The sequence below is a fragment of the Rattus norvegicus genome, chromosome 3 (assembly GCF_036323735.1).
Source record: "Rattus norvegicus strain BN/NHsdMcwi chromosome 3, GRCr8, whole genome shotgun sequence".
NCBI lineage: Eukaryota > Metazoa > Chordata > Mammalia > Rodentia > Muridae > Rattus > Rattus norvegicus.
The window spans coordinates 178167116-178179465 of NC_086021.1; the positions used below are offsets into that span (position 1 = coordinate 178167116).

The window sequence follows — 12350 nt, forward strand, 5'->3', positions numbered from 1 at the left end:
AAAACCAATCTCTTGATCCGTTCTCATAGGCTAAGCGAGAGGCTTCAATGAAGGATCGTGGATACAAAATGGCGGTCGGATGAATTTAGCTGCCGTTGGGGAATTCTTGTATGGTAGTCTCAGAGGTACTGAGATAAGGAGATCGTGTAGTTGACAGAACTGGAGACAGCGCCAAGCAGAGGCATATGAGGAAGAGAGCAAGGACATCAACTGTGGAACATGGGGAAAGGGTTTGCATAAGAACCTCTCTTCCACAAGGAAACCATCTGCGGTGGAACCCGGGTGCCCTACTCATTGCCTCTCAACCTTGGCTGCATGGCAGAATCCCCTGGGGGCGTCGCCAGCCCTGGTGCCCAGATGACTTACTTTCCAGACCAGTGCAATCTGGACAACAGGGGTAGGACCAGTTAGACGGTGTTGGGGGTAGGCCTAGAGAAGGATTGATTTAAACAAGGTAACACTGGGAGAGGTACCTTTCATGTTATAGAAAACACCCCCAAACTGGGATAGGCTACACGGTGCGTTCAGCATCTGCTCCATTGGAAGCAATAAAACCCCAAGGTGACCTTAAAAAAGCCTTTATTGACTCACGATATGGAAATAATGGAACTTAGCGCGGAGCCCAGGACTCCCATGGTGCTAGGAGGACTTGTATGACTTTCCTTTTTTTTTTCTTTCGTTTGCTTCACAGTCCTGAGGGTTTTTTCACCACGGCCCCAAAGTTCCAGCCACTTCAGCGCGAAGAGCCTCTCTCTCCCTTCAGTGGTTTCCCAAGTAGCCCTGGGAGACGTTCTCATTGGGCATCCAGATAGAGCACGCTTGTTTATGAACCGACACCTGCTCTCTTGGAAGACTTGGGCAATACCGAGTAGATAGGTGGGAGAGAAATGTCCACTCTGGGTGGGACATGGATCAATTCAGTTGTCGCTGAATCAGGCGGGCTGAGGCTGTGGGTGAGTTGGTAAATATTTAACATCGGGATCCAAGGTGGGACTGGGAGCCCTGTGCCCATTTGCGAGTCTCCGTAAGTATCCTCACCACGGCTGATTTCAAACTATTTACATAATGTCATGAGCCTTTAAAACGTCTAGATAACATACCAGTGGGCTCCAGTGAGCTGGTAAGGGCTGGCTCCATCACACCATTGGCAGACACCAAAGGGGAGGTGGTTTTCTCTTAGCTAACCATCACTATGGTGCCAGTGCCAAAATAATGGTAAGAAATGTCACTGCATGATCACTGGGAGGCAAAGGGAGCCAGGAAAAGCCTGAGCTGAGTGCTCACCGTCTCCTCTATCCAGCTCCGAGGAGTGTGATGAGTAGGAGCCTCCCACAGAACGTAGAAGTTTCAGGAATAGTCGTCATCCCCATAAAGGTAGATTCTAGCAGGGGATCCATGAACACTTCACCAGAGGAAATGGGGCATCTAGGAGGGAGGAGGGGAGGATCGGCTGAATGGGTGGGGGGCCTAGGGGAGTTTTCACGAGAATTCCCTTGTGCTGGGTCTACAAGGGAGTGTGGGAACTCGATGGGTGGGGGTGATAATAGATGAGGCAGGGTGGGCCAAGCACAGCATTTGAGGGGTCATGCGTCAGACGTAATGTTAAGTGGTTTCGGGCGGAGGCAGGTGGCAGGTTGTCTAGGGGGCAGGGCCTTGAGTCACGTGTTGCAGAAGTTGGATTTTTGTCCTGCTTCCGGCTTTAAGAGACCAAATCAAATGTCTCCCTCTGGGAGACTCCAGTCAGAGTCAAGATGATTACAGAGAAGGGGAGAGTATGGGGATCTGTGGGACTTCAAGAGAGGAGTGGGAGGAGTCAGCGAGGAGACAGGAAGCTGTGTAGCGGCCAGTCGAATGTGAGGGAGGCATGGAGCCAGGAAAAACAAAAAAACACTTTCTGCTTTGAGCCAACATTAGCTTCAAACTAGTGGGAAGGGATAGGGTGGGCTTCAAAACACAAGAGGAACTTACTGCACGGTAGGACTTCGGACGTGCAAAGGGCCTCATCGCCTCCGGTCCTAAGGAGGAGGACCTGTTTTTTGTCTTTTTGTGTTTTTTTTTCTTTTTTTCCGGAGCTGGGGACAGAACCCAGGGCCTTGCGCTCGCTAGGCAAGCGCTCTACCCCTGAGCTAAATCCCCAACCCGGAGGAGGACCTGTTAATGAATTTCCATCACTGTGGCAAAATCCCCAACACAAGCAACTTAGAAGAAATGTTAAAAAAAAATGAATATGGGGGCTGGGGATTTAGCTCAGTGGTAGAGCACTTACCTAGGAAGCGCAAGGCCCTGGGTTCGGTCCCCAGCTCCGAAAAAAAGAACAAAAAAAAAAAATGAATATGTCTTTGTGGCCAGCAGATCCCTTGGAGCTGGAGTTACAGGCGATCACGTTGGCGTTGAGAAACCATCTCAGGTCGTCTGGAAGAACAGTCAGTGCTCTTAACCGCTGAGCCATCTCTCCAGCTCCAAAACCTCATTTCTTTTTTTTTTTTTTTCTTTTTTCTTTTTTTCGGAGCTGGGGACCGAACCCAGGGCCTTGTGCTCGCTAGGCAAGCTAGGCAAGCGCTCTTCCGCTGAGCTAAATCCCCAACCCCCAAAACCTCATTTCTTTTTTAATTTTTTTTTTTTTTTGGTTCTTTTTTTCGGAGCTGGGGACCGAACCCAGGGCCTTGCGCTTCCTAGGTAAGCGCTCTACCACTGAGCTAAATCCCCAGCCAAAACCTCATTTCTTAAAGATCACACAACCTCCATACAGAACCATCACTAAGGGACCAAGCTACCAACAGACAGCCTCTGGGGACATTTCAGATCCGGGTCATAGAGAGTGATCGGTATCACTTGACACAATTTAAGAAGATTCCATGGAAGAGGCAGACAACAGATCTACTTTAACTGTGAGAGGCTTCATGTGTCAGCCCTGCGTGAGTACAAAGTGCCAGCGATAAGGTCCCTCAGGCCTGAGCGATGGTTCTGAGGTTCCCCTTCATTAACCTTCCCCTCGCCCTTCCTCCTTTCCCCATCCTTCCTTCCCTCCCTCCATCATCCTTCCTCTCTGTGTAGCCTTCATTTCTGTGTAGGCATTGTCCCATATTTATTCTAGAGAAAAAAAAGAAATAAAGAGGGAAAGGACCTTTCATTTTTACCCCAAGGAAGAGGATCAGTGGGTTGTTTCTATTTTCTCGCTCCTTTTTTCTTTCCTACTCTCTCTCCCTCCCTCTCCTTCCTTTCTTCTTTCCTTTCTTTCTCTTTCCCTCCCTCCCTCCCCCTTCCCTCCCTCCCTCCCTTCGAGACAGGGTTTCTCTGTGTAGCTCTGGCAGTCCTGGAACTTGCTCTGTAGACCAGGATGGCCTTGGTTTCAGAGATCTGCCTGCCTCTGCCTTCCGAGTGCTGGGGCTAAAGGTGTACGACACCACCAGCAGGGTTTAAGTTTCTAAGGGGTCAGATTTGAACAGGCATTTATTCTAATTTTAATAATTAAGCCTCAGTTTAGTTGGATATGGGGTCTTTCTGTTTTCCAGTTTCCAGGATGGTTGCTGTGGCCTGGGGAGTGGGGGTGTGTGTCCTTGTGCTGTCTTTAAAGTTGCATTTATGAGGACAGGGCTTGACAATAACCTTTCTGCACATGCTCCTAGAGACTGGAGTTTTTCCCCCTCAGGTTTTTGGGAGGTTTTCTTGAATAATTTATTTCTTTTTTATTGTTGCTTTCTAGAACTCCCAATACTTGAATGCTTCATCCTGAACTTTCTTAGTGCTTCCGTTTCTTTTTCTACTGTGTGCGTGTCTGTATCCGTACAATAGTTTTCCAAACTAGCTTTAAAAATTCGTTTATTTTTTTTTTAGCGGCAGGGTATGACGTAGCCTAGGAGACTCCCTATGTGGCTGAGGATGGTTTTGAACTTTTGATCCTCCCACCTCTCCTCCCAAGTGCTGGGATTACTGGTGTGCACCACACCACACCTGGCTTGTCTATTGTTGGGGAAGGAACCATGGTTCTGTGAATACAAGGTAAGCACCACTTACCTAACCCCTGAAACTATCTTTGGAATTTTCTTTCTTTCTTCCTTCCTTCCTTTCTTTCTCTCTCTCTCTTTTTTCTTTCTTTCTTTCTTTCTTTCTTTCTTTCTTTCATTGTGTGTGTGTGTGTGTGTGTCTGTGTGTGTGTGTGTTGACATTAGGGTGAAGCTCAGGGGCAGCTTGTGGGAGTAAGTTCTCTTCTACCATGTAGATTCTGGGATTAAACTCGGGCCTTCAGGCTTGGAGGCAAGCTGCTTTATCCACTGGGCCATCTTGCTAGCCCATACTGTATCTTCTACTTCCCTGAAGTTATTTCCTGTGGGCCAGTGGACCACGCCAGGACACTTGGTAAGGTTGAGTGGGTCTGAGACCACGGTACCCTGTACCCACATGGGATGGTGGGCGTTTCCCGGCTCCTTATTAGATTCTTTCCTTGGAGCACGTGTCCCAACCCCCATGTTGGTCACGTGGCCAAGAACAGAGTTCTCCATACTAATGAGGAGGTATCTAGAGGCCGTGAGAGTTTAGCCAATAAGCTTTCCTTCCCAGACATTCCTCCCTGCAAAAGGTATTTAATCTCCGGTCCACCTGAGGAGTTGGTATGCATCCATTTTCCATGATTAACAGTCAATAAATGACATCGATGAACAGTCAATAAATGATATGAATAAACAAGGACTGTCCCTTTCATCAAAGAACCACTATGGGGAGCATGGAGAAGGCTATTGCCGCTGCAGCCTAATTCTCCAGCAGAAGGCGTCTCTCTACTCCCAGACAATCACCACCAAACTAAGGACAATCACCAATGAGTAAAACCAGAGCTTCCACTTCCCCAGCCCCATCACTGCCCCTCAGCTCGTGGCCCCGGATTCCATTCCCAACTCTTGGTGACCCAGTGGTGCCTGGATATTCAGGAGTTTGGGAGCACCCGGTCTCACTGTGGGCCTGTGGACCCCAGTGCTTTGTTCCCGACTTCTCTGTGTGGTTTTCCAGCTGTGACTGGATGCGTGGGAGTTAGGGAACTCCAGCTTCGGCCTCCCACATCTCAGGCTGCGTTTTCTTACCCCCTGACTAGTGTCTAGGAGTTTCCCTGATGCCTAGAATCCGAGGTAGCGGCGCAGGGTAAATGCAGTCTAGTGTAATTCTCGTGTTCACCTCCCCAGCACACGGACTCACATCCGGCTTCTCCCAGCTCTACCTGCCCAAGTGGAGTGTCCCACACCTCAGTGGCCGGGCGGATGAAGACCCACAATTTCCACCCTGTGAATATCCTTTTGTGTAAATAATGAATCTGTGCATGTGAATGTGCATGCACATACCTGTGGAGGTTGGAGGACAATCTGGTGTGGCTGCTTGTATTACGAATGCGAATTATGTTCCTCATAAAACCGTAAACGCGAGAGGGTCTGCACGTAGCTTCTGGGAACCTGCCCCCAGTTGGTTCTGATTGGTGAACAAAGATGCCAGCAGCCAATAGCTGGGAAGGACAGACAGAGGCGGGATTTTAGCATTTCCCTAGCCTGGGACCAATAGCAGAGAGGAGAAGAAGGGGAAAGTGGAAGAGAGGAGAGTTGCCATGCCTGAGAAGAGTGCAGGACAGAGAGGCATGGCCGCCAATGGAAGGAATTAGGAGAGTGCGGCCCCGGGGGCCTCCCAACAGAGTCTGGAGCGGCCACCACATAGAATTTAGTAAGTAGTAACTTAGAATTATTGCCGGGAGGTAGATACAAACAGCATGGAGGTTAGGCGGTGGCCGGCTCTTGTGCTGTTTAAGGCATATGAACATACAAAGGCTGAGCGTGTGTCTTTCATTCGGGAACATAAACCATTGGGCCGGCAAAGCCCAGCCACCAGGATTAATTAATATTTAATGTTACACTGTGGATGTCAGCCTCAGGATCATCATCCACCTCCTTTGAGACAAGGTTTCTGATTGGCCTGGAGCTCACCATTTAGGCTAAACTGATCAGCTAGTGATACCCTGGAGCCTCCTTTCTCCACACCCCCAGTGTTGGCATTACAAGTACGCGTGAGGCCATCCCCCTCCCCCTCTTTATGGCCATTTTACTAAGTCAGGGAAGGAGGGGAATTCAGGCTACCATTTCCCACTGGAGACCTTCTGACAATCTTTCTACCCGCTTCAATGTATCTCTTGCGTTCACTTCTGTCTCCCTGATCCGCAGCCCGGCAGCCATGGCTGTACTGTCTTAGAAGACTTTTGAAAGTTGAGGCTTCTGCTGAGAACATCACGAGGTCCAAGTTCACCAGTGACTTCAGCTTCACAGGGCAAAGGTCACCGGCCCGTTTGTTGTCTGTGGTGGTTTGAATGATACTGTTTCTCGAAGACTCTGATGTTTGAACACTTGGTCACCAATTGGTGGCACTGTTTAGGTTTAAGTGGTGCAGCCCTTTTGGAGGAAGTACATCAATGAGGGCGGGGCTTGAGAGTGTCTAGCCTTTCCTCACTTCCGGTCTGTTTTTTCCGGCTTTCTGCTTGCCTTTGCGGATGTAAGCATGCAGCTTCTAGCTCCTGCCACCATTCCTGCAGCTCCCTGCCATTCCTCCTGCCACAATGGTTTTAACCCTCTGGAACCATGGACTCAATTAAACCCTTCCATTGTAGAGTTACCTTGGTCGTGGTAGTTTATCACAGACACTGGAAGGGAATAGTATCTATCCCATTTCCTGTCTCACAGGAGCCAGAAGAAGAGGGACCTAAACGAGAGAGAGAGGGAGAGGGAGAGAGAGAGAAAGACAGAGAGACAGAGACAGGGAGACAAAGTCAGAGAGACAGAGAGAGACAGAGAAAGACAGAGAGAGAGAGAGAGAGGGGGAGAGAGAGAGAGAGAGAGAGAGAGAGAGAGAGAGAGAGAGAGAGAGAGACAGAGGGCTGTGGAGATCTCAAGGACAGATTCAATGATCTAGCAAAACTGTCAGCAAGGGCCACGACATGCTGTGTGTTACGGTTGTAATATTTTGAAAACAATCCTTTTGTTGTTATTGTTGATAAAGCCTTCTGTGAAAATCTCATGCTGAAAATTCCAATCATGTCAGGGTCACTATCCATTTCCCCTCATAGTGTTAGAGAGACGCTTGAAACACACACCTGCACACGCATGCACACACACACACACACACACACACACACACACACACACACCAGCAAACTGCTCAGGGAAACATCTCTAGATAATTTAAAATATCTTTTAATCTGTTAAAAATGTGAGCCTTTGGGTTCATCTCTAGCAAAACAAAGTGGATTTTATATTTAAGCTTATCTCTGAGTGCGAGCCCAGTAGGCCTTGTATCCATTCTCCGGCTATGCTATGGTTGGATCCTAAACTATACACTTCACCAGACTCGAAGATACCCAAATCTTTTCAGCAGGACAGAAGGACCGGATGTGGCTGCTCATGGTGTCACTCATTAGGGTTCCTCAGGGCTGACCTCCAATCAGCTCCCTTCATTTTGGAGAAGGTATTCCCTACTGGGTGACTTACATGGGCTCTTCCTTCTCTCATCCAGCGCTCAGTAGGTGCATGCAAATCGCGTTTGATTTGACCCAGCAGCTGCATTTTAATTTGTTGGCATGTTGTGGTGCGTAAGTAACTCAAATGGATTTTAAGACTCATCCACAGCCTTGCTGTGCAGTCGGAAGGCAGACCGGCCTTTACAGGTGGCCTTGTGCGTCGGCGGATCTAACATTCGCTCCCCTGCCCCGATCGGAAATTCTCAGACTCTTTTCCTTTCCTTAGAGGAGGAAAACAGAATCCAGCCAGACACATGCACTGAAACGAGATCCTTAAGTAAACAGTCCGGGGCTTAATAATTTATGGGAAGATGCGAGGGGAGATGGGGAAGATAACGGAATCAGTGTAGACAAACACCATGTCCCTTTGAACTGTCCCAAACGAATCATGGTACCGCGCCTCTCCGATCCACAGGGCTATTAATGAGGTGGAAGGCGTTGGGGGGTGGATAAATGATATATCACAAGGAATCCACAGGTTCCGCCGACACCAGAGACCGCTGACACCTATCAATCTGTCTTACATCAGGTGCTATGAATTCTACTCCGCTCGAAGCTTGTCAGTCTCTGCTTCAAGCTTAATAAATGTGTGTGTGTGTGTGTGTGTGTGTGTGTGTGTGTGTGTGTGTGTGTGTGTGTGTGTGTTTTCTTTAAAAAGTGTTGTGGTGAAATGCAAAAGTAATTACGGAAGAAATCGGTAAGACCGGTGCTGCCCGCGTGGACGCAGCCGGCGCAGTGATGTAACTACTCACACGTCATTTCCGCCAGGGCTCGGCCTCGAGATTTAGGCAAAGAAAAAAAGACCTTTGGCAAACTTCCTGTTCAGAAACCCTACGCACCGATTAGGGTATCCATGGTTGTCGATGGGAACTAATTAGTACCGTTCCAGTGGGGAACTTATGGGGAGGGGTGTGACACAAAGAATCAGGAAGTAGGCGACGGGAAGTTAAACATCCACCCAAACGGCAAAACCAGACTGAATAGAGCTTTAAAAAAAAAAAAAAAAGCCCTAAAATCATTAGCGGCCTAAGAGAAGTCGTCGTCATTAGCTGTAGCAATGTCTATGAGAAATAAATAACAGTTGAAAACAATAAAACTCGTGGTAATGTGTGGCACTGTAATATTGATGGCAGCATGTGGGAACCGCCTGACAGCTGTTAAACAGATGTGGCAATTAGCAAACCTTATGGTCACACTGCAGAGATTATTATGCAACGTGTTCTCCGGCAAAATTAGCCGACTTCCTTCTTTGTGTGGTTTTTTTCCACAAGGGGTGTTTGAGTGTGAGCCTCCATTTAGGTAGCTCTCTAGCCTGAGCCATGGAAGCGTGTGTGTGTGTGTGTGTGTGTATGTGTGTGTGCTTGAGAGTGCATGCATACATGTATGCATGTGTGTGTGTGCAGGAAGATATGCATTTTTTGATGTCTTCTGAAAGATTTAGAGAAACTCAGAATTTTTAACAAGAACAATATCAACTCGGCACTGTAGCAGATACTTCAATTATAATCGCTAATAGACAAATTGAGAGATAAAAAGACTCTCCTTCATGTTGAAATTCAATGAACAGTTTTCAATTAGGGCTGGGATATAAAAGGGGGGTGGGGGTGGGGGGAAGCAAGAAAGTGACTTTTCCTTGATGTTAACATTGCCGAGAAAGATGAGAGGGACTTTGCTTTTTCGTTCTGCTCAAGAGAGGCAGATAATACTGCATATTTAAATTATAAATCAGGTCGCTATCTGCCAACTTAAAGCAATATCAATTAGAACCTAGGTGGATGAGGCTTTAAAATGCCTTATATTTAATGATAAAAGCATGACTGTTAATCTCCATGGCCATCAAAGAGATAATTTAAGGTAGTAAGAAATCAGAGAATGATGTCACAAAAATAGGCCCTTGCAGCTTTTTGGATGGTTTTATCGTAATTAATGTACTCCCAATGACTTTTTTTTGTGCGTGGGTTATAGCTTTCAGGAAAGCATTTATTGCAGGCATAAAATATAAAACTCTAAAGAGTGGGTTTGACTAAGGTTGACTTGGAGGGTCCTTAGCCCTTTTTGCTCCAGTAATTCCTGTAAAATAATGGTTTCATTTACAGGCGCAATTTATAATGGTGGATTTATGCCAGTTCGTCGGATATAAATCATAGTAATAGCATGATCTATTGTATGTCACTTGAGTGAATGCAAATTAAACATCGTTAAATTAAAGAAAAACTGTTAAAATAACATTAGGTTGTAACCGGAGCTTCTGAGATAAAGGGAGCACAGGTTCCCCGATGAAGTTTTGCTTCGGGGCAGTCTGATCTAATACCAGAAAGTGTCACTCAGAGCAAATTTACACATGCAAATAAATATGTCAATAGATGCCAGGGGGAGACAAAGCTGGAAATCTACGCAAGAGTATTCTTTCACTCTAGACTCTAAGGGCAACCTAAAAATTAAATACCTCTATTCAGTGAGGTTTTGTTTCCTGTGATTTTTTTTTTTAATCTCCTCCCCAGCAGCTGCAAATGAAGTCTCTTAATTTTCTGGTGATTGATTTTTTTGCTCCTGACTCGCACATTTCACGAACCAATTGTTCCAGTCATTTCCAGACGCGGCCCACCCCGCACCCAGGCCCAGGTATCGGGAGTCAGTTCTGCAGCTGTGGGATCCCTGATGTTGCCTCTGTGGGGAGACAGCATCTGCAGGGACCCTTCCAGCCCTCACAGTCGGATTGGGAAAGCCCGGGTCATTAATAAACAAGAGTCATTAAAATGGAACGCTCCGTCAGAGCTTCTTCCTCCCGCGAATCAGAATTCTCTTTCTTCCATTTCACAAGTTGATTACAACTCATCTTCAAAGCCAACCGGAGCCATTGCGCTGAGATAAATGAGGAGGGGCGGGGGTGGGGGGGTGGGGGGTGGGGGAAGGGAGCAGAGATCCAGGCGTTTATGACTTCTCATTCTACGTAGGAAAACTCTGTATGCCCCAAACCACACTGTAGATGGACCAGTCTCGGAAGAAATAAGTGTGTGTGTGTGTGTGTGTGTGTGTGTGTGTGTGTGTGTTCATGCGCGCACGCACGCGTGCACTCTTTCACATGTAATCCGGCACATTGTCAGAACTCAATAAATGTTGATGGATGGTAGGGTGACATACCCATTATAACATCAATTAATTTGCTGTCAAGAGAAAGTGGGCCCTTCAAATTATCCAGTCATAATTGCGTTGGCTTTACTAGCCTTCCCCCTCCATCGCAGGTTACGTGAGGAGTTACCAACACATATGCCTCAGAAAGATCCAATAGAAGGCACAGCATTGCTTCCCCTCCGCGCGCCATGGTAGGGAAGGAAGGAGATGTAATTCACCGTGGTGGCTGTTGAGCTATGAATTTGTGGTTATCCTGATGGGCCCAGACCTGACCAAGCAGGACTGGAGACAGGAAGTAAAGCTGTTGATTGCTGGATACTTGGCTGCAGTGTCCTAGGTATCCTAGACAGGGAAAAGGGACAAGGCCATCGAGGTACCCACTGCAGGTAGGACACCTGGCAGGTACCTGGGAACTCTAACGTCGGGAATTAAGATAAATTGTGTTCTGATCCAGTGCTCGGAAAATCTCAGTTAACCCTCAAGTCCCAATCGAACACAAAGGCAGCATTTTAAATACATGTAGCCGGAAGAGCGGGGCCACGTGGAGCTGTGCTGGGTGAGCGGGAGGATGTGCAGCCATTGTCCATATAGTCTCTCATCAATTTAATAAGCACATTTTTGATCGTCTGCGCGTGGCAGATCATAAAGAAGTTCGGGAAAACATAGGAAATTAAAAAGTAGGTGTATTGAAACTCACAACATAATTTTATTTTTCAAAACTCACAGAGATCCACCTGCCTCTGCCTCTCAAATGCTGAGATGAAAGGCGTTGCTGACCATAACCAGCCAAGTTGAGATATTTTTACTTCAGGAAAGACTCATTATGATTTTATTTTTCTGACTTTAATGGAAACAAACCTATCAGTCCTATCTATATGTCTATATGTGTATCTATATGTATGTATATATGTGTGTATGTGTATATATGCATATGTGCCTGTCTATATTTATGTGTGTGTATGATTATGTATGAATACATGTGTGTATGTGTTTGTGTATGTGTATGTATGTGTGTATGTCTGTGTATGTATGTGTGTATGTGTATGTATGTGTGTATTATATATGTGTGTATTATATATGTATGTATGTGTATGCATATATGCCTGTATGTTTATATATGTGTGTATATGGTTATGTATGTGTATGTGTGTGTGTATATATATGTATGTATGTGTGTATCTGTATGTATGCATATGTGCCCGTCTGTCTATATTTATGTGTGTGTGTATGATTATGTGTATGTATGTGTGTGCATGTGTATGTATGTGTGTACATAGTTATCTATGTGTGTGTATGTATGTATGTATGTATGTGTATATATGTGTATGTACATGTGTCTGTATGTGTATACATGTGTGTGTGTGTGTGTGTGTGTGTGTGTGCTGGGGTTGCAAGTGCTTGTGTGCTATGCTTAGAGGACAGCTAATTCTCTTCTACTGTATGAGCCTCAGGTTGCACAGCCTGTTGGAAGGCGTCCCTCTCCCACGATTCACCTATTTTTTATTCAGTTTTAGGGTGTGCTCCAAAGGTTTACAACACAGTTATTCCAAAACATTCTCAAAATGTCATTCTGAAGAAGATTACAAATTAAAAATATATAAAACAGGATTAGTGGGGCGGCTCAGCAGGTAAAGGCATTTGCGCCCAGACAATGCTTAGTCAATCCCCCAATCTGTCTGAA

General features: G+C 46.4%; 2 long non-coding RNA genes across 2 annotated transcripts; one reads left to right on the plus strand and one right to left on the minus strand.

The window, feature by feature from the left end:
• Window positions 1-562: 562 nt before the first annotated feature.
• LOC134486312 (uncharacterized) lies at window positions 563-1372 on the minus strand. Its single transcript, XR_010065121.1, has 2 exons — window positions 1101-1372; window positions 563-947 (listed from the first exon to the last, which is right to left on the minus strand). It is a non-coding gene; the product is annotated as an uncharacterized LOC134486312 (long non-coding RNA).
• A 971-nt stretch (window positions 1373-2343) lies between these two features.
• On the plus strand, window positions 2344-7179 carry LOC120101795 (uncharacterized). Its single transcript, XR_005502741.2, has 4 exons — window positions 2344-2915; window positions 3835-3999; window positions 4220-4356; window positions 5172-7179. It is a non-coding gene; the product is annotated as an uncharacterized LOC120101795 (long non-coding RNA).
• The last annotated feature ends 5171 nt before the right edge of the window (window positions 7180-12350 follow it).